The following is a 21,479-nucleotide window of genomic DNA, read 5'->3' on the forward strand; positions in this document are numbered from 1 at the left end:
GGATCCCGTTGGTTGTCCTTCTTGACGTTCAGAACGCCTTCAACAGCCTCCCCTGGAGTGTTATCATGGGGGAGCTGCGGAGGAAGGGGATTAGCGACGGTCTGCTGGCAATCATTAACAACTACCTCCATGACCGCAAGGTTTATGTCGACACCGAGGAAGGCAGGGAGCATTTCGAGATGTGCGGGGGGGGTACCTCAAGGATCGGTGCTCGGTCCCCTCCTGTGGAACGTGGCGTACGACGGCCTCCTGAGACTGGCCTTGCCAGGGGACTCACAGGTGGTCGCGTACGCCGATGATGCTGCCCTGCTGGTTGCCGGGGACACTGAACGTCAAGTGGAAGAGACGGCCAATGAGGCTGTCGGGAGGATCAGCGCATGGCTAGCACACAGAAGGCTTCGGCTTGCCCCGCAGAAGACGGACATGGTGGCCCTAGTCGGGAGGAGACGGATTCGGAGGTTGAAGGACCAGGTCGAGGGCCACGACGTGGAAGATTCCCGAAGCGTCAAATACCTGGGGGTGTGGCTGGATAGATCTGGGCGCTTCACTCTGCACGTCCAGAAGGTGACGGAAAAGGCAGGACAGGTGCTGGTTGACCTAGACAAAATTCTTTCGCGGCGAGAGGGGCCGCGGGCGAGCAAGAGGAGGGTACTCCTCTCAGTCGCCCAGTCGATAATGCTTTACGCGGTACCGGTATGGCGCGAGGCGCTGCAGGTCAACAGAAACGTTCGGCGTCTTGCTTCCCTTCAGCGCCGTGCGAATCTGAAGATAACATCTGCCTACCGGACCGTGTCAGAGAAGGCGGCAGAGGTGATAGCAGGTGTCCCCCCAATTCACCTGCGAGCGGAGGAGCTCACGCAGGTGTATGACGGAACACCTAAGGCGGAGGCGAAAAGGGCCACGCTACAGAGATGGCAGGCCGAGTGGGATGCGTCACCGACAGGCAGCTGGACGAGGGTCCTTATACCCGACTTAAACACATGGGTCCGGAGAGGTTTTGGGGAGGTAGATTACTATCTTACTCAACTCCTCTCCGGTCACGGAGAGTTCGGGGCGTATCTCGCTCGGTTTCGAATTCGCGATTCGCCGACCTGTCTCTACTGTGCAGAGGAGGACTCACCAGAGCACACCTTTTTCGAATGCCATCGGTGGACAGGGATCAGACAGTTGGCAGGGGTTGGTCATCTGACCCCGGCGACTTTGGTGAGTTACATGCTACGGGGGCGTAGCCAGTGGGACAGGGTTAGCGCCTGCGTGAGGAGAATCCTCCAAACTAAGGAAAGGGAGGCTCGCGACTGGGGGGAATGACACAGCTGCCGGGTCAACCAGGATGGAACGTATTTCTTTTTTTTTTTTTTTTAATGTTTATTTGCTGTTTGTCATGTGTTCATTTGTATCTGTATTTCGTGTTTTTGTATTTTTGGTTTTGTTTTCTATTGTTTAATTGTTTTGAATCGTAATGGCTTGCTGAATCGTCATTGCGACAGCCTTTGTATTATGTGGGTTATGTTGTTATGTACCTGTGCACTGTGGGACATATCCCGTCGTAGTAGTTGATTACCGTTGTGTTGTTTCTTTTGTTCGTGTAATGTTGCGTGCTGTTTCTTTGCGATGTAGACGCGACATAAAAATGTGTCTTTCATCATTGATGATTTATTGTGTTCACTTGCACTTGTATTTTGTATTTTTGTATTTTTGATTTTGTTTTTTATTGTTTAATCGTTTTGTATTGTAATGACTTGTTGAATTGTCATTGAGACAGCCTTTGTATTATGTTTGTCTTGTTGTTACGCACCTGTGCAACTATGGGACATATCCTATCGTGGTAGTTGTTTGCCGTTGTATTATTTCTTTGTTTGTGCAATGTTGCGTACAGTTTCCTTGTGAAGTGGACGCGATATAAAAATGTGTCTTTCATCTGTCGGATGCACCTCATAGCGATATGGGGTTGTGTTTTGGCTTCGAGATGTAATGTACATGATATTGATGTAATCTGTGATACACTATGTGTGTATCGGTTGGAAAAAAAAAAAGGGGAAGCTGGCTAAAAAAATGGTGTAGCCAGAGGGGTCGAAGCGCGGAACCGTGTAGGGCCAGGGAGGCAGCTATCTTGCAGAGGTTACTCTGGCCTGGAGACACGCAAGAGTGGACAGGTCGGAGTACGCTGATGATGCATGTCAGACCCTCGAGGTATGAGGGGTGGGCGCGCGAGGATCGGGGGTGGTATGCGTTCCGGCATACTTGGACCCCGACTAGAGGTAGGGACGGGAAGGGTAGCTCTACTGGGGAGCGGCGTTGCGGCATCCAGAAGCGGAGGTCGCACCGTCTCGGTGAACCAGTGGAGACCCCGGTGGGTGATTGTCCAGTGGGTAGGACACTGTTGAAGGGGGATGGTTAGTCATTGCCGCGTCACATTAGGCCAACCGAAGCAACGTCTTTCAGGCGGTTACCGGTTGCCCTAGTGTGGTTAAAAAAGGATTGAAAAAAAAAAAAAAAAAGACAAAGGCGTTGAACTAGATTTCAATTATCTTAGTTATTAGTGTATTTTGAGGACCTGGATTGAATTCTATAGTGTTGTAGTATCCAGGACCATTGTATGTATTGATTGTTAGTATTTTTTGGGGGAAATATACTATAGTTAGTTAATTATAAGTGTTTTTTGTTTGCTAGCATAGTGTGTATAGACAGTGTTGCTACGGACGCCATTAATGCTAAAATCTGGTGTATTCCGTAATGCACTAGAATATACACTAGTCCGTGGCCTTTGGAATATTTCTGTATAGTAGGTAGTATTTTGTACTCTTTGTACTCTGTGAGTTGCTGGCGGGGTTTTTTGAAATAGTTTTTAAGGTGATAGAAAAAATTTTCAACTCTTACTGACTAGAGTTGGAGTTGAACTCACAATGCACATGCATCCTGTACATGTGCTCCTGCTAAGGTGTCTTTTTACGTGGTTTTTTGTGATTGTATTGTGTTTAAAATGTATGTATATTGTAGTGTTTGTTCTCCTGAGTGTTTTGGTGTATGAAGTTTTAAAATCGGCCCGTTAGTTTTTGAGGAATTGAATTTTGAGTGTTTTTGGTGGTCGACCACGTGGCGACAAAACTAAGGTACGCTTTAATTATTTTTAAATTAGGGTTAGGCGTGTGAAAATCATATATACTTGTTAGTTGTTACCAGTAGTTTTTAGTTTTTAAAGAAAAAACAGTGATTTGTGCGTGTAGAATTAGTTATTAGTAGTTTTAGTGAAATTTCTTAACCTAGTTTAGCACGTGGCGTGAAAGAGGAAGCGTTGGTTGCAGGTCTGCCAACGTGACTTTTATTGGATAATATACTGTTGCCAGCGGTCGGAGTTATCGACGCTAGCGCGGCTTGGTGGCTGAAAGTGGAAACATAGTGGTAATTTTCTGAAAACATTTTCGTTAGTTGTAGTCCATAGTGTTTATTGTCGTTGCTCGTCCAGACTAGGGCGGGCAAAATTTGAATAGTTTTTAAGGACTTAAAATATTTTTTTGAATTTTTGAATTTTAATTTTATTAGTAATAAGGAGTCGTTCTTTTAGACTCGGCAATCAAAAACTTAGAAATTTTTTTAAGTTTTTCATAGTAGATTTATATAGGGGAAACTTCATTTCCGTATATCTTCGGCTAGGGACCACCTAGCCCCAAACCCTTTTGGGTCTGAGCCGGACCCCCCCGAACCACCCAAACACCCCCACCACCCTCTCAAGTTTCGCGGGGAGCAGTTTTGTACCCCCCCCCCCCGGACCAAAAATTTTTGTTGACCCCTCTCCCCCAAAAAGTTTCCTCTTCACCTGAAGAACATTTTACCTCCCCACACTTTTTTTGTATCTCCCCCCGTTCGTCTACTAGAGTCATTTCTGTCTGTTCTTTCCTGTTTTTTTCTATTTTCTCTTCCTTATTCTTGATTCCTTGGGGTCGGAATGCCGAGAAAACAGATACGGAGTGGGAGCAGCGACGACTCCGCGGAGGAAGGAGCACGGGCGTCCCACCCGGACATGTTGGACCTCAGGAATGAGGTCAACAAGTTTCTGGCCCTGGTTTGGGATAACCCTAACACAAAAAGGGAAATTAAGGAGGTGGCGTAGATCCTGGACAAGCAGGTAGATGCAGTCATGGACAGGGTCGACGGCCTGCTTGCCCCGGACACCCGGGAGTTTGGTGTCCAGACGGAGGTGGAACCTGCAGCGATGGAGGTAGCTGAGGCCAACACCGAGGAGGTGCGTAAACAGCTTGAGGACGGAGTCACGCCGGAGCAGTTGCCGGGCCTTATCTCCCGGAAATGGCCGGGGAGCTGCTTCCAGTTCACGGAGGTAAAGGACGGTGAGCCAGATGAAGATACTGGTGGCAGGATGGCGGTCATCTTGGACCTGAAGGGGAACAAGAGGGGCGACTTCGCGCGCAAGGTGTGCGATAGGGCGCCCCGGATCTGTCGGATGCTAAACGAAAAAAAGGTGGCGTCAGGGAGTGTGCTCCGTGACTCCGTCGGGGCGGACGTGTTGCTTGGGGAGGCTGAAGCCTCCCCAAGCAACAGTGAGTGAGACGTTCGTTCTCGCGGTGGACTCGGAGTCCCCAAAAGAAGAGCTGGCCCGGCAGATAGATCGTGGAGGGCCTCCAGAAGATTGAAGGTGTCGCAGGCGCAGTGATCCCCGTATGGACATTGGCGGGGAGCACCATGAACATCGTACGGCGCCTGCAGGAGTACCTGGCCAGGAGAGACGGTTCCCGGAGGACCATCTTTGCGACTAGAGAGGAGAGTCACAGAAGGCGGCAGGAGGCCAAGCCAACTACACCGACCAAGACGGTCGTTGTACGGAAGGAGGGCCTGACGTTTGCCCAGCTACTCCGCGAGGTAAAGGCGGGGACTGGCGACGAGCTTGCGGGGGCAGTGGTCATCGCAAAAAAAGGACGCGGGGAGGGCCTGGAGATAAAGATTTCCGACGCGGCCGGAGAAGCCAAGGCCCTTTCCGAGAGGATCCAAGGTCGCCTCCAGGGGGTGACGGTTACCCCAGGAGGCAGAGGAGAGTGGCCCGTACCAGTGACGATCAAGGGCCTTGAGGTGAAAGGACTGCGAGGTGAAAAAGGAGTTGTTGCAGGCAGTCAAGGACGCGTTGCCCGGAGAAGACCACTGGGCAACTAAGGTAACGTCGTTGAGACCAGCGTACGGGCAGTCTCAGAATGCGGTGGTGGTCCTCGCCAGGCGGGCGGCTGAGGCTCTAGTGGCCAAGGAGAAAGTGCGCATCGGGTGGCAGTCGTGCCGTGTGTTCCGGTGGGAAGCTGATCCCAGATGCTATCGCTGCTGGGAGCACGGACATCGGGCGGCTGAATGCAAGGGGCCGGACAGGTCGAAGGCCTGTTTCAATTGCGGAGGAGCGGGCCATCTTAGACGGGACTGCAGGGAGAAGCCGAATTGCATCAAGTGCGGGCAGTCAGGACACGGCTTCGGTGATCGGAGGTGTAGAGGGGCAAACACCACGCGATGAAGCTCCTCTACATCAACGCTAATAAAAGCGGTCTCGTTCACGACCTCCTTTGGGAAGCTGCCTCCAAGGACGGAGCGGACTTCGCCCTTGTGGCGGAGCCGAACGGCCGCGTGATCAGGGACAAAGGCTGGCTGATCGATCGTAGTGAAGATGCAGCATTGAAGGACCTCAAGGGGAAATATGCGGTCTCCCACCAACATCGGGGAGACGGGTTTGTTAGGGCTAGGGTGGGGGAGATCTACGTGTATTGCTGTTATATCTCCCCCATCTCCACGTGGGCGACCTACGTGGAGTTCCTTAGCAACCTAGGAGAAGATCTGAGGAGGGTTGGGGTTCCCGCCCTCGTCGTGGGGGACTTCAATGCGAAGATCGCTGAAGTAGGAGGAGGAGTCACCGACGAGCGGGGAGAGGAGTTAACGGAGCTAACCGCCTCGCTCGGGTTAGTCAGCCTTAATGATGACACCCCCACCTTCTGGAGGGGTGTCAGAGGTTCGGTCCTTGATCACGTGTACGCTACGGACGCAGTGGCCAGAAGAGTTGAGAGGTGCGAGGTTCTGGGGGACGAACTTGGCAGTGACCACAGGGGGATACGGATCCAGCTTGGTGGCCCGCGACTGACGGAGAGGCCGGCGGCATGGTTTTTCGACGAGCGTCTTATACCGGGGCTCCGGAGGCGGCTTGCGGATCGCTTCTTAGAAGACTATCCGAGGGAGCCAGAAGGGCTTGCGGAGGCGGTCCAGCAGGCCTGCAACGACGAACTGGCAGCTAGAAGGAGCCCGCGGAGAAGGGTGTACTGGTGGACCGCGACGATAGGAGAGATACGGGCGAACGTGCAGCGTCTTCGGCGTCGCCTTAACAGGAGTAGAGCGAGGGAGAGGGATGACGTCGAGGAGCTGGCGCGGGACCTGAAGGCAGAAAGGAACCGACTGAAAAGGGAGATCCGGAAGGAGAAGGGCGAGTCGTGGAAGAGGCTTGTTGACCAGCTACAGCAGGACCCTTGGGGGCAAGCCTACAAACTTGTCACCAAGCGGTTGGGAAGACGACTGCCGATCATCGCCGGGGACATGATCGACGGGATAGTCGACTCGCTCTTCCCCAGTTTACCTGAAGTGGAGTGGACAGTGGCGCCGATGGACGACGTAAGAAGGATCTCCCTTTCAGAACTCCAGGGAGCCGCTGCGAGGGTGAACATCAAGAAGAGCCCGGGACCAGACGGGGTGCCGGGGGCAGTGGCTCGGATGGTTGTGGAGGCGTTCCCGTGGTTGGTGCTGGACTGTTTGAACAGTGCCTTCGTGCGGGGCGTCTTCCCGGCGTGCTGGAGGGTCGCGCGTCTGGTTTTGTTGCCGAAGCCGGGCCGAGCCCTGGGCCTAGAGCATTCAGACCGGTGTGCCTGCTTAGCACACTGGGTAAGATTTACGAAAGGATCGTCGAGGGTAGGTTGACGGAGGAAGTAAAAGCGAGGGGGGGGTGTATCCCCTCGCCAATACGGATTCCGGAGGAAGATCTACGGTCCACGCAGTACGGGAGGTGATGCGATTCGTGGATGATGCCGCCGGTGGGACCTGGAGAACCAGAAGGATTCCGGCCCTGGTGCTACTCGATGTGCGCAACGCGTTCAATAGCCTGCCCCGGGAGATCATAGGGCAGGCTTTAGTGGAGCGAGGGATCTCCGGTCAGCTCCAACACGTAATAAAGGAGTACCTGAGCGACCGGAGAGTTCACGCTGATACTGATGCCGGACAGCGGGTGTTCCACATGCAAGCGGGAGTCCCACAAGGATCAGTTCTAGGGCCGCTGCTGTGGAACATAACGTACGACGGAGTGCTGCGGCAGCAGTATCCCGAGGGGGTGGAGGTCATCGGATTCGCGGATGACCTGGCCCTGCTGATTCAAGGAGTGACGGAGCGGGAGGTCAACTAGAAAGGTAACGAGGCGCTGAGAGGCGTTCATACCTGGATGACCGAGCACGGGCTGGCGATAGCCCCAGAGAAATCAGAGGCGGTCGTGTTCGCAGGAAGGCGGCCTCTGAGGGAAATACATCTGGCTATCGACGGTGAGGAGATACGGCGGGTGCAGAGAGCGAAGTACCTTGGGGTCTGGGTGGACAAGAACCGTTCATTCGGGCCCCACGTCGAAGAGGCAGTGCTGAAGGGTGAACGCCTCTTAGCGGCGATCTATCGCCTCATGGCAAACACAGCAGGGCCAACAGAGAAGAGGAGGAAGGTCATCGCGACGACGGTGACCTCTGTATTGCTCTACGCGGCCCCTTCATGGAGCAGGGCAGTCGGCGTGGGGAAATATCGTCGGAAGCTGGAGTCGATCAATAGGAGGCTGCTCCTGCGCACATCTTGTGCGTATCGAACAGTCTCCTACGACGCGATCTGTGTCGTCGCGGGGTCCCCACCGAACGACTTATTGGTGGAGGAGCGATGTTTGAGATTCAGTAGGGTCTCCAAGGAAGAGGCGAGGGCGCAGATCCTGGATCGCAATTGTGAGCTTAATCCATACACTGTTTCTATCCGTATCTCATGCTCTCACGTCCGGTATCAGGCGTCTGGTCCATTGGCCCACCTGGCTCACCGACCATCTCTCCTGCCATCGATGTGTGGGGCGGCGACATGGCGAAGTGAACTACTTCCTCACCCAGCTGCTCACGGGCCACGGCGATTTCGGCAGTTACCTGCACAGGTTCAAACGCAGAAGATCGGCGATGTGCAGGTACTGTGACGAGGTGGACACGGTCGAGCATACCTGGTTCGACTGTGTCCGGTGGGACGCCGAACGGAGGCGTGTGACGGCGTTCTCACCCGACGATGTCATCGGGTGGATGGTCAGGTCCAGGGAGCATTGGCAGGAGATGGTAGGCCTGGCTCACGCCATCTTGGACTCAAAGGCCAACGAGGAACCCCCTCGGCTGCGAGCGCGTCTCTGAGGAAGATTGGTCGGCGTCAATATTTCATAATATGTTTGTTTTGTTTGTTTGTTAGATTATTCTTTATTATTGCTGTATGTTTCTTTGGGTTTAGTGTGATTGGGGTATATAGGTTTTACTCCCCACCCGCGCCCTTGTGGACCACAGGTCGGCGTGAGGGGTATGCTGCGACTGTATGATATATTTGGGTTATGATAGTGTTGATATTGTGTGTTTCGTTCGGAATGAAATTGTATATACTGTGTACCGAACAGTGCTCGGGGAGCACGCTGGATGGGTGACGTGCAGTCACTGGAGGAAAAAAAAAAAGTCTCAAAAAATTCTGGAGGCTGGGGTTGAATCGTGGCGACGATTAGGGCCCAGGGAGGTAGCCTTATTGCCTAGGGTGTTCTGGCCCATATTATGGAGTCGGGGCTCCCCGATGATGGCATTAAGGACCCTCAGGTGTGAGAGGAACGCGAGGGGGAAGCGGTGCGCGGAAGGCGTGCCGGCTGCAAGTCGGATAGGGACGGGGAGGGTAGCTCCATTGCGGAGGAGTGGGTTAGCCGCCCAGCAGAGGTGGTTGGCCCGCTCCGACGAGGCTTTGGGGACCCCGGCGGGAGATCCTCCGGCAGGAGGCAGTTAGGGGGGGCAGAGACTGCTGCTACGCCACTGCAAGGTGACCATGTTATGTCCTAACGGGCGGAGGCTGGTTGCCTTGGGGTGTTTAATAAGATAAAAAAAAAACTCTTACTGACTGAAAATTTTTCTAAGTATTTTGATAGTCTTATATAGGGGGCTTTCCGTTCCCTATATTTTCTGTGAGGGGCCATCTAGCCCCGAACCCTCTTGGCCTAGGCAAACTAACCCCCCTACCACCCTAACCACTTACTTCCCCCCGCCAAGTTTCGCGAGGAGCAACTTCCACCCCCTCACAGAAATTTTTTTTTGGTTTACCCCTCTCCATACAAAAGTTTCTGTCCCCCCTGAAACACTTTCCTGCCATTCTTTCCCCCCTTTTTTGCGGAAAACCAAGGCAGACATGGCTGGGCATGTGACGGCCTCAACTGGAGCACAAGTGAGCGGAGGAGACCCTGTGGACACGGAAGGAAGGGATCCGCGAGAGGCGAGAAAACGTGATGCCCAGGAAGGTACGGCGGAAGTCGGAGGTTCTCAGAATGCTAAATGACATGCGGCAGGGCTCCTGGGAGGTGCAAGTGGACAAGCTAGGATTCCGAAGAGAACGGGGCTCTCGTGGTAGAACGGGGAGAACAAGCGATGGAGTCCAGGGAGTCCTCGAACAAGCGACCCAATGTGTCGTCTCCGGAGCAGGAGCTGGACCGGTCGCGAGGTGATGAGGTCCCTGAAGGTGAGGGAGAACCCCAACCCGGTAAACGGCCCCCGGTGAAGAAACGTAGAGGGCCGGTGAAGAAACGTAGAGGGCCGGTGGAACAGGCTGGGGAGGGCCCAGAACCATCTGCAGGCTACGGTGGCTTCCTGCTTGAGGCAGTCGAGGACCTTGTTTCGCTCTGCGACTCTGGTGGTCTGTCGGCTAATTTGGTCAAGGGGCTGGCCTTCGTTATACGCGACAGGGCGATGCAGTTGGTGTCGTCAGGAAGTACGAAGTCGGAGGGTACGACGGGCGTGGACCAGAGCACGCAGAACCGTGGAGCTCCTTCTAAGGCGGTGGAGCGGGTGCTCTCTACAGGAAACTCAGGGGAACTGCAAGGGGTGATTGGGTCGAGATTTTTTTTTTTTTTTTTTTGGCGAAAAACGAATGGTCGTTATCATCACCCGGAGAATCGATAAATAAATAAAAGTAATTAAAACTTAAAACTACTATCACAGGAAATCAAATCCGGAATGGGTGTAAAAGGCCCATTCTCGGATAACAAAAATACTAACATGTAACTTAAACATAGTAGTAACATAGTAGTTAGTTAACTACTATGTTAAAAACTATCATATTAATACTAAATAAAACTTAAATATAAAAAAAGGAGATCAAACTTACAACTAATATCACAAAAATCTTACAACTAATATCACAGTCAGTCTTTAAAATATTAAAAAATAACTTATAAAATTTAAGAAATTCCGATAAGGAGTGTAAAAGGCTCCTAATCGGATAAAAATATCAAACATACAGAGAAAAAAAAAATATATATATAATAAAAAAAAAAACTTATTAAAAAACTAAAAGTATTAAAAAATATAAGCAACAGTATTAAATTTTTAGCCAGCTGGCAGTAAGCCACCTAGGCTTACTGCCAGCTGTGATAGTCGCTATTCGTGGCGGTACGACTTTGGAAATAGGAACTTTCGTATGTATCATACTGTTTGATTCACTAGCTACGACGGAGGACTTTTTATTCATTTTTGTCAGCTCTGAGATAGTGGCTGTAAGTGAAGCTACTTGATCAGATAGCATCTGAACAAGTTTTTTAAGTTCATTGCAGGATCCGCACTGCTGATTATTAGCATTTGTAGGAATTTGTTTAGATGTAGCGGTGGCAAAAGATACGTCTGGTTTAACCAGGTTCCGTGACTTGTTTATCTTTTTATATTCTCTACGTGCAGCCGGAAAAGATAGTTTTTGCTCCGTACAGATTTTGAGAATTGCCTTTTCTTCTTTAAAAGTTGGGCAATGTCGGGAGCGAGCTGTATGTGGACCACTGCAGTTTGCGCATTTTTCACTTTCTTCGCAGTTAGTGTCATTGTGACCTTCTTTAGCACATCGAGCACAGATCTCGGTTTTTGTACAAGATGTTGTAGTGTGACCAAAACCTTGGCATCTGAAACATCGCCGTGGGTTGGGTATGAATGGTCGTACCCGAACCGAGAGGTAACCCACTTTAATCTTCTCTGGTGGAACAGGGAGATTGCCGTCTCATTATACGTTTCACTTCTACAACATCTTGGTGGTAAAGCTCGTCAACTATTTCATTGATATGTATATCTAAGAGGTCTCGACAAAAAATTACACCCCTGCTCGTATTTAAAGTTTTGTGGCTTTCAGCACTTATATTTATACCACCCATATTACGGACACGTAAGATAGATCGACTCTGTTCATCGTTGAATGTTTCAACCAGAATCGAACCGTCGCGTAATTTCCTGATGTTCTTCGGGGAGCCACTTTCACCTGTTATGGTTTTGTTAATTAAGAAAGGTGAAACCTTTTGTAGGGAGCCACCTTCCTGACTTTTTCTGAGAACAATGAATCTAATATTTTTATATTTTGATTTTAAGAAATTCTCTTCAGTAGGACTTTTATCCTCGTCAGACAAAGCTGACCGAGGTCTATTCACAAGACTGTATTTGGTGGTTTTTTCAGATGGATCACCAACCATCATTGTGTTTATTGTTGAAACTGAAATTTTGGTCCCACAAGTACCGGCGAAAAATGGACCACTCCAGCAGAGCGCACGCGTACTGGAGCTAGAGGTTAATACAACTGGGTTCGCCCTGGTGCCCAGAGGACATCGTTCGAGACTCACTACGTAGAGCCATTCACCCATTGGCACGATTTGTTCCCACCTTGGGTTACGGTTGCGTTTCGTAAGATGTCGCAACACCACCGAGTGTAAATGTAAGAAATTTCAGTGTAAGTTGTGGTTGTGTAATTGTGAATGTGTGTATGTTGTAATTTATGCAGTGTTCTTGGTGTAGTATATGTGTATAATGTAAAGTGTTCCGCAGCTCATTGTATAGTGGGAAGGAAAGCTGCGGAGGCTAGGCCCGTGGGGACGCCAACGCCTAAAGTCTTAAAGAATAAGACTCCCCGTCAGGGTTGATGCAGTTGTATACATCACAGGTCGAGGATGTGGGTACTGGGTTGCAGACATTGTGATTGGTGGACAGCGCGGCAGGTGAAAAGAAAAAAATACTCCACCTAAACTAAAATCATTTCGTCATTTATTCAGTTGAGCGTTGGATCGTGCACGGTAAAGATGTCTGTCTCCGCGGACGCACGCACGCGCAGTCATCGCACTCTATGGCAATATGGTGAGTATTTTAAAACACGTTTATTTTACAAATACACACACACTTACCGTATTGCGCGCCAGGTTTGACGTCACAAGATGGCGGCTGAACCACCGCCCGCGGCTGTCGTCGTCGACCGCGAATTCTATACAACTTATTTCGCTCTCCGACTAGGGGAGCCGCTGCAGCCGAATGGTCTAAGGCGTCAGTCAGTCAGTCGCGTCCCGCCGTGTCTAGGTTCAATCCCTAGCCGACCTGTTTTTTTTTCACTTTAAATATTATTTATTTATTTAATTCAAACATACCGCTACAGAACAGCTGAACAACAGCGGTACCAACCTTTGAATTAAATAAATAAATAATATTCAAACTGAAATAATATTACCTAAGTTGGCTACCCTGTGGAATTTCAAACTTCCCGCTCAGGGAAATGAGACATTCCCACAGGTAGAAAATGGAAAAACCAACATGCCGGACGCGACACTAATGCTCCCCGCGGATGGGCTAGGTACTTGTGACGCCGCACTCCTATTTATACACTACTGACGACACATATCGTCGGTTGTCTCGTTGCACGCCTCAGTGATCAGCACACGCAATTACATTACTGTACTAGGATGTTAAGGAAAAATCTTTTCCTTTAGAAATCCCCAAAGACAATAATCACATAAATTCAAATCAGGACTGTTCGGGGGCCAGTTTTGTCCACACGCAAAACGATTAGGAAATCGGTTTGAAATGACATTTGCGTTAAAAGTTTCTTGCAGAAAGTCTAAAACAACATTAGTTGTGTGCGGTCTGGCTCCTGCATGAACAACTTCATCGGCAGGCCGTTAGCGCTTACTCTTAAATACTGAACCATCTTTATTAAAGTTTTCGTAGTCTACGTGTTGTTTTAAATGAGGGCGACTAGCGAGTTTGAAAATGTGCACGAAACGGTCTTTGCATAAGCATTACATTTTTCGTTTTATTAAAAAATACCTCAGTCTTTTCGCGCTTTCAACAGTCAGTCTTCCTTTGTCGGCCATGTTGGAAAGATACACGAACAGCGCATTCGGGAAGAGAAGACACCACTGAAGAAACTAATACTCATGAACTGCTATCACTTCTGCCAATATAAAGCATTAATTTAAAAAATTAAAATGATCCAACTAAATGTTGGATCATTTCGTGCGCCGCCCGGTACAGAATATTAATACAATTTTTTGAAACCGTTTTACACTAATTATTTAAAGAATTGTTTCTCATACTAATTGTGTTATCTAGATAATATAAAAATAAAAGTAACTTTTAAGACGTATGTTTATAGTTAATTTAGATCTAACTTTCTGGTGTACTTTTTATCTGAAACATTTTTACTGTTTTAATATTATATTTTATACTCATGAACAAAGTTACGTTTTTTTATGGTTGTTGTAAGTTCTAATTTCCATTGTAATAATAATTTTTAATATTATTAATGGCATACTGGTTATTGCTGCCGAATAAGTTTCAGTAATGATTTACTCATCCTAGTTATCTATTTTAAAAGTTTGTTTAAAATGTTTAATACTTTGTATCATAAACATTTACTTCCTCGCACAAATGATTTAAATGAAAGCCTCAAAAATTCTATTTATAACTCAAATTTTTAATTTTTTCTATATGTTAATGGAAATTTGTTATTGGTAAAAACCTTTATAAAAAATGTGGCACGGATTTATTCTCGCTAGAGTACGTGTAACAATAACTATTCAAACATAACACACAACATTTACAAAGAAACAAAATTTTAATATTGACAATTTTTGACTACGAAAACATTTACTTTACTTTGTAATCTTCAATTTCCAGGATCTTACTCTGCAAGATGTTGTGGAATCATCAAACCGGAAGGGGTTGTGATAGGGTATCATCTTACTCTAGCCTCCCTCCCACTGCAGAGTTAGTTATAATTTAGTAATGGAAAGAATTTTCTTCTGCAAAAACTAAGAGAATATATAAACAATTAATTAATATGTAGTACATATAGAACAAATTGAGATCAAAATATATGCAATATTTTGGAGAATGTTCAAGTGACAAAACTTGAATTTATAATCACAAATAAAAATAAATTTTGAATTGTTATGTAAAAGGGAAAAATTAAAAATTGTTTAAAAGCAATTAATAAACAAAATTACTTTCGTTGGAGAAAACACCGATTCCTTAACTCTTTCATTTTTTCTTCCTTTAAAAATGTGGATTCTAGCTTAAAATCTCTAAATAAGATGTTTTTTACACTTAATTTTATATAATGAGTATATATTTGGTTTAAAGTTATGATTCTGTTTCAGATTAATAAAATTCTTTCCTCAAGAATGCCTTATGCATTCATTATTGTCTCATTCCTATTTACTCCAGGAAGGAGCCAATAATTTGCTACAAAAGACATTTGGAAGAAAAATTCCATTAATTTTAAAGTCAATTAATAACTTTAGTTTTTTGTAATTTTTTGTCATGCTGTTCACTGAAGTAAATAGTACTATTACAAATTTAAGTTATAAATAGAAATTTTTGAGGCTTACATTTAAATTATTTGTATGAGGAAGTAAATGTTTATGATACAAAGTATTAAACACTCCTAACAAACTATTAAAATAGATAACTACTGAAACTTCTTATTCGACAGCAACAACCAGTATGCCATCAATCATCACACAGTGGATGCAAGTAGTACGGAAATGGTGGTACGGCGTCAGGAAGTGACGTCATCCAAGAAGGCGGCTGTCCGCCATCTTGGAAAATGGCGGACAAGATGGCGTCCAGGTCGGCCATGTTGGATGACGTGACGTCGTACCCCGCAGTCTTTCCGATGTGATTTTTTAGATCGGCCATCTTGGATTGTGACGTCGTAGCCCGCAGTCTTTCCAACCTGTTTTTTAGGACGTTACTCGAGGATGATCCTGGTCGTCGTAGATCGTGCACCGGGAGTCGGCGCAGTCTTTCCAACCTGTTATTTTTAAGGTCGGCCATCTTGGATTGTGACGTCGTAGCCCGCAGTCTTTCCAAGGACGTTCCTCGAGGATGATCCTGGTCGTCGTGGCGACGATGACAAGGTTCTCGTCGTAGATCGTGCACCGGGAGGCGGCGAAAGAAATAATGATTCGCATACAAAAACGTAATATTGCAAGCATATGTCTATCGCACCACTTTCTTCTATTTTGAAAATACTTAAAAAAATTGTTAAACACTCTCCTCACCATTTGTAACACTATTGATAGTGGATAAATCCAATATCATATCATGTCACGGCCCTTGGAACCATTGCATAAAGTAAACGTAAATAAATATCGTTTTAAAACAATAGTTACGATTTATTGTATGAGGGTTTAAAGTGTTTTTGTTTTGTGTATGTGTGTAATTTTGTGTTGATTGTGTAATGTGTTGTAGTCCTTAAAAGGACTTATTTAAACATCGTAGAAATTAGAAAATTCGTTGACGGTTTTCTTTATCCTCTTCTTTGCATTTCGTATTCTTGTATAAAAAAAAATAAAGAGAAGCGATGTGACGTCCTTTCATATATCGATTGGTTTTAACGTAATCGAATTCTGAATTTTCATTTGTGTCGTACGCCACCAACAGCGGTTGCGTATCATCGTTACAACCATCGACAGAACAATCTACCTCATCACGACCTCTGAAGAAAAGTCCTCCGTCCGTGGCTACATTACAAGTTACTCTTCTTCTTTCATTTGCAACATACACGTTTACAGCGAGTACGTTGTTTTTTCGATGCGACGTATTGAGATCGTGTAACACGGACGCATTCAAATTCATATTTGACGAACGATTTAATTTGAACGCCTTTACGTTACCGTCGTCACCGTAGAATCCAGAAAACAGTACTTCTTTGCTATCAATAAGTGCAATAGCTTTATCACCACATTCAAATTCGCAATAATATTTTCGTCCACATCCGAAATCACCATCATTGAAAATTATCCTCACCAATAGGTTATCACCGTTTTTATCGAAATCATGTTCGGATAAATCGATAACATATGCGTAACTGTGTTTTAATTTAAAACACGTAGGCGTCAGACGTTGATCACCAACACGTACGCGCACATCTTCTTCTCTAACAGGAATCATGATGTTTACACCTCGAGTGTCTCCCAAAGAATAAACTACTTTACGCGGTTACACTGTATTTATATGCTACTCCCCACCACACTTACCACATCCTACTCTCTCTTCCAATCAGAATGTCACAGTCGCCCCACCCCACGACGCGGGAAAAAATCATCTGATATCCGGACAACATTAAAAAAAATAGAACAATGTATTAAACACACTCTCCTCACCATTTGCAACATAATCTGATAGTAGATAAATCTATTACCACATCATGTCGCGGGCCTTGGAACCACTACATTCAATAAATGCAAAAAAATATCGTTTTTTTTTGTTTAAAAAAACAATAATTAGTTACAAATTTATTGATGGGGGTTTAAAGTGTTTTTTGTTTTGTGTATGTATGTGTAATTTTGTGTTGTTTGTTAAATGTGTTGTTGTTGTCCTGAAAGGACAGTTTGAATAGCTACCTGGTATTATTCGAATACCACATCGACGGCTTTTCCGATGTGTCCTTTGAAGACGAGTTTAAGTTTCATTTCAATTATTGTGTCAAATTCGTCCTCTTTCAGTGTTTCCGCAAACCTTCTCGGCAAGTAAACATTGAACATCGTTTCCTCACCATCGCGTAAACGACACACGATACTTTTTCCATACCGCGTTGCAATTTTTCTCAATTGTAAGATCACCAACGCTCTTCGTCTCTAGGTTGGTTGCAACAAGACGCTTATTCAATTGGTGAATAAAATTGTTTCTACCGTCAGTCATTATAGTGTTGTTATTTCTTCAAACGTTAGCTCTAGAATGAGACTAGGACGGTTACGAATGGCTTTTTATACCCACAAATCTGCTTATCAACATCCGCATTCGGTTTTCCAAGAATCGACGAATAATATTAATTTTAATTTCATATCTACTACCCACATTCGTTCAAGTTTTATAAAACAGGAAAACACGTGCTTATCTATTGTCCACACATCTGCTCAATTTTTTCCTTATAAACAGGAAAACAGAAATAAATTGTTATTTTTTCCTTTAAAACAGGAGGAAACGTCTATCACCAATCACATCCGCTCAGGTTAACTTATCTATTGTCCACACATCCGCTCAATTTTTTCCTTATAAACAGGAAAACAGAAATAAATTCTTATTTTTTCCTTTAAAACAGGAAAATACAATCATCCCACCACACCCTTCCAATTTTTATAAATAGTGAAGTTTAACTAGTACACTTCCACTACAGAAATGGATCTGTTAGCAGATGAAGAATTTGTACTATACGTAATTGAGAGCGATACACTTGAAAACCTTTCTCCTAATATTGATGAAGTATATGATTATTTCGAATTAGTACGTAATACATAAATGTTCCAAAGAAGATCTTTTAAGAAAAAAAAATAAAAAAAAGTTATTGAATACGATAAAATATATAAATCTTTACGAATATAACAATCCTTTTATCCAAAAAAATCGGTCCTTTTCAGGACCACCTTAAACACTCTCATTTACATATTACATGTCCACTACGATCACGTAATCTGCCAATCCACCAAATATATAGTTATCTAATGCCGTCGACAATTCAAATACATCGTCTTCTTCAATATTCGGATAAGACCAAACACAAACGACATAAAACTTTCGCGGTACCAACGCACTATATCGTTTTAAAAATTGATACGTTTGATCTTTCTTTATGGTGCTTTCATCCGAATAATAGTAAATTATTCTAGTATGCTTTAGAATAGTATTAAGAGTTGTTTGCCAGCTTAATGCTTGTAATGACTGAACACCAGTGACATATTCCCGTACTTTTCTTTCCTTGATAGACATAATAAACGCTAGTATTGAACACTGTAAGGTCTGACAAGTGAATGAAAGTTATAATTTCCACACCACTTATGAGGTATGTAACATAGCGCGTTGAGATTTTTTTTAACGAGTGATATCTCTCCCCGTGAGGCCTATAAACACTCGACGTATGGTTTTACAAACTTACTTTTAAATCTTCAGTGAAGCCGTCTTCTTTTATTCCGAAATAAGTTAATTTCATCGAATGATGTCTTACAACGGTCATTTCGTCTTCGGTAAATCTATTTGTATAATTCAGTGGTAAATAGATTCGAAAGCAACCAAGTTCATCCGCTTCGGCGTCGTACAATATGGCGCAAATACGATACTCATATAAAGGTGTAAACACCTTTCTCATATCCAACAATACATAGTCTACTCCAACATGAAGATCAGACAACTTTTTTTACGGTATTTTCTTGAGAAAACAATCTTCATCGTTGAAAGTGTTAACAAATGATATGGCATCCATCATCACACCCGCAGGGCTGACACTCAAATGATTAACGATTTTTTTTTTTTTTTTTTTTTTTTTTTTTTAAGGGCGAAAAAACGGTTGAACGTTATCATCGCCTGGAAAATAAATAAATAGATAAATAAATAAATAAATAAAAATAATTTTAGGTTTTTAGATAAAATTAAAACTTAAAACTACTATCACAGAAACAAAATCCGGAATGGGTGTAAAAGGCCCATTCTCGGATAACAAAAACACTAATATGTAACTTAAAACTCTGTTAAAAACTATCACATTAAAAATAAATAAAACTTAAAACTATGTTAAAAACTATCACATTAAAAATAAATAAAACTTAAAACTAAAAAAGGAGATAAAACTTAAAACTAATATCACAAAAATCTTATAACTAATATCACAGACGAATTTAAAAAACATACAAAAAAACAAAAAAATCCGATAGGGAGCGTAAAAGGCTCCCTACTCGGATAACAAAAACAATACATAGGACAATACATACAATTACGAAAGAATACATACTTATTACATTTTTTGCATTAACCCTATACTACGCAAAAACAGAAACATCCGGTTTAAAACCTCTTTATCGTTACACAAGATACCACGGATGTTTCTGGGTAGTTTAAATTTACGACGCAATGCCGCATAACATATGCAGTCCACGAGTATGTGGCGCACAGTCACGCGGCAGTTGCATCGTGCGCATAGAGGTGGTTGTCCTCTTGTAAACGGGTACTCGTGTGTGACTCTCGTGTGTCCTATCGGCAATCGACAGAGAACTACTTCCTCACGCCGGGGTTTTCTGTATGAGGAGTTCCATGGTAACACAGAATCTTTAATGTGACGGAGTTTATTATCAACGGTAGCTGTCCAATCACCTTGCCACCTTGTTCTTAATAATTGTTTTACATAGTTAATGAAATCAGAAGTAGCAACTCGGGTGGTGAAAGGAGGCTGGTTACATGCTTCTTTGGCAGCGGAATCTGCATGTTCATTACCTGGAATCCCTACGTGGCTAGGGACCCAGCAAAAACTTAATTCTGTGTTGCGATTATTCAACTCAGCGATTGCGTTGTAAATTTCAATGACGATAGGATGTTTGGAATAAAAGTTTTTTAAGGCTTGGAGAGCACTACACGAGTCACTGCAAATAAGAATTTTTCTATATTTAGGGTTGATGATGTTTAGAGCCTTATTTATAGCGTATAGTTCAGCGGTAAACACACTCGTAATACCGGGTAGACCAAACATATAAGTTCTCTCATTAACAACAAATGCACATCCAATTGTAACATTTTGTTTCGATCCATCAGTGTATACAAGCGCGTCTGGTTTCATCTTGGAGAGAACACACTGAAACATTTGCTGAAAGACAATAGATGGTGTTGATTGTTTATTGTATGTGGTCAGGTCAAAATTAAAATTTATAAGGCTTATTCTCCACGGAGGATATGAGCAAGGATATATAAGAAAGAATGACGGTTTTTTAACATTTATATGCTGCAGCAGACGCCAGGTACGGATACCTACCGGTGCAGTACGACGTGGATGCTCCTCATACTTTCTTAGATTAGGATTTCCAAAGACCGACTCAAGAGCCGGGTGATTCGGTTGTCCTCTGAGACGAGCAAAATACGATAATAAAAGCTGGTCTCGTCTATCCCAAAGTGATAGTTCACCACAGTCTACCAGTAAGCTTGCGACAGGACTAGATCTAAACGCGCCTGTGGCAAGCCGAAGGAAAGCATGATGTACACTATCCAGCATTTTAAGCACGGTTTGACGAGCTGATGAGTAGGCCACACAACCGTAATCTAAACGGGAGCGAACAAAGGAATAGTAAAAACGTATCATACATGATCTATCGGCTCCCCAGTTGGTGTTAGTAAGGACTCGCATCATATCTAGAATTTTGGAACATTTTGTTTTCAATTCTTTTAAATGTTTGACCCAAGTAAGACGGCTATCAAAAATTAAACCTAAAAACTTAACGTAATTAGAGATAGTAATAGTCTCACCGTTCACAAAAATTTGCGGAATAGAAGGGTTTCGTAGCCGAGAAAAAACTACACATTTTGTTTTTTCGGATGAAAATGTGAAACCAGTAATCCTGGACCAAGCTTCAAGGTGATATATAGTGTTCTGCAGTAGTCTCTCTGCTGTAGGTGCCGAACGGCTTGCAATGTAGATAGAAAAGTCGTCAGCAAATAGAGAGCATGAGACAGGAGCCTGAACACATTTAGTAATATAATTTATGGCTACAGAAAATAAAGTGGCACTTAATACACTACCTTGGGGCACTCCATTCTCTAAGATGACACTACCTGAGAGCGAATCATCCACACGAACACGAGCCGTTCGGTGATTTAAGAATCCCCGGATAAAAGCAAGCATATTGCCCTTGATTCCCCATTTTTGGAGAGTGTTAAGAATACCACGACGCCAGGCTGTGTCATACGCCTTTTTTATATCAAAGAAGATAGCGACGAGGTGTTGCCGATTGAGGAAAGCGTTTTGTATGGCTGTTTCTAGTGACACTAAATGGTCAATGGAAGATCGTCCTTGTCGAAAACCACACTGTTCTGGAGATAGAAAGCCATGTTTCTCCAAGTACCATGTAAGTCTGCGGTTTATCATTCTCTCCATTATTTTAC

Source organism: Lycorma delicatula, chromosome 1 (genome assembly GCF_047948215.1).
Source record: "Lycorma delicatula isolate Av1 chromosome 1, ASM4794821v1, whole genome shotgun sequence".
In the NCBI taxonomy this organism is placed as follows: Eukaryota; Metazoa; Arthropoda; class Insecta; order Hemiptera; family Fulgoridae; genus Lycorma; species Lycorma delicatula.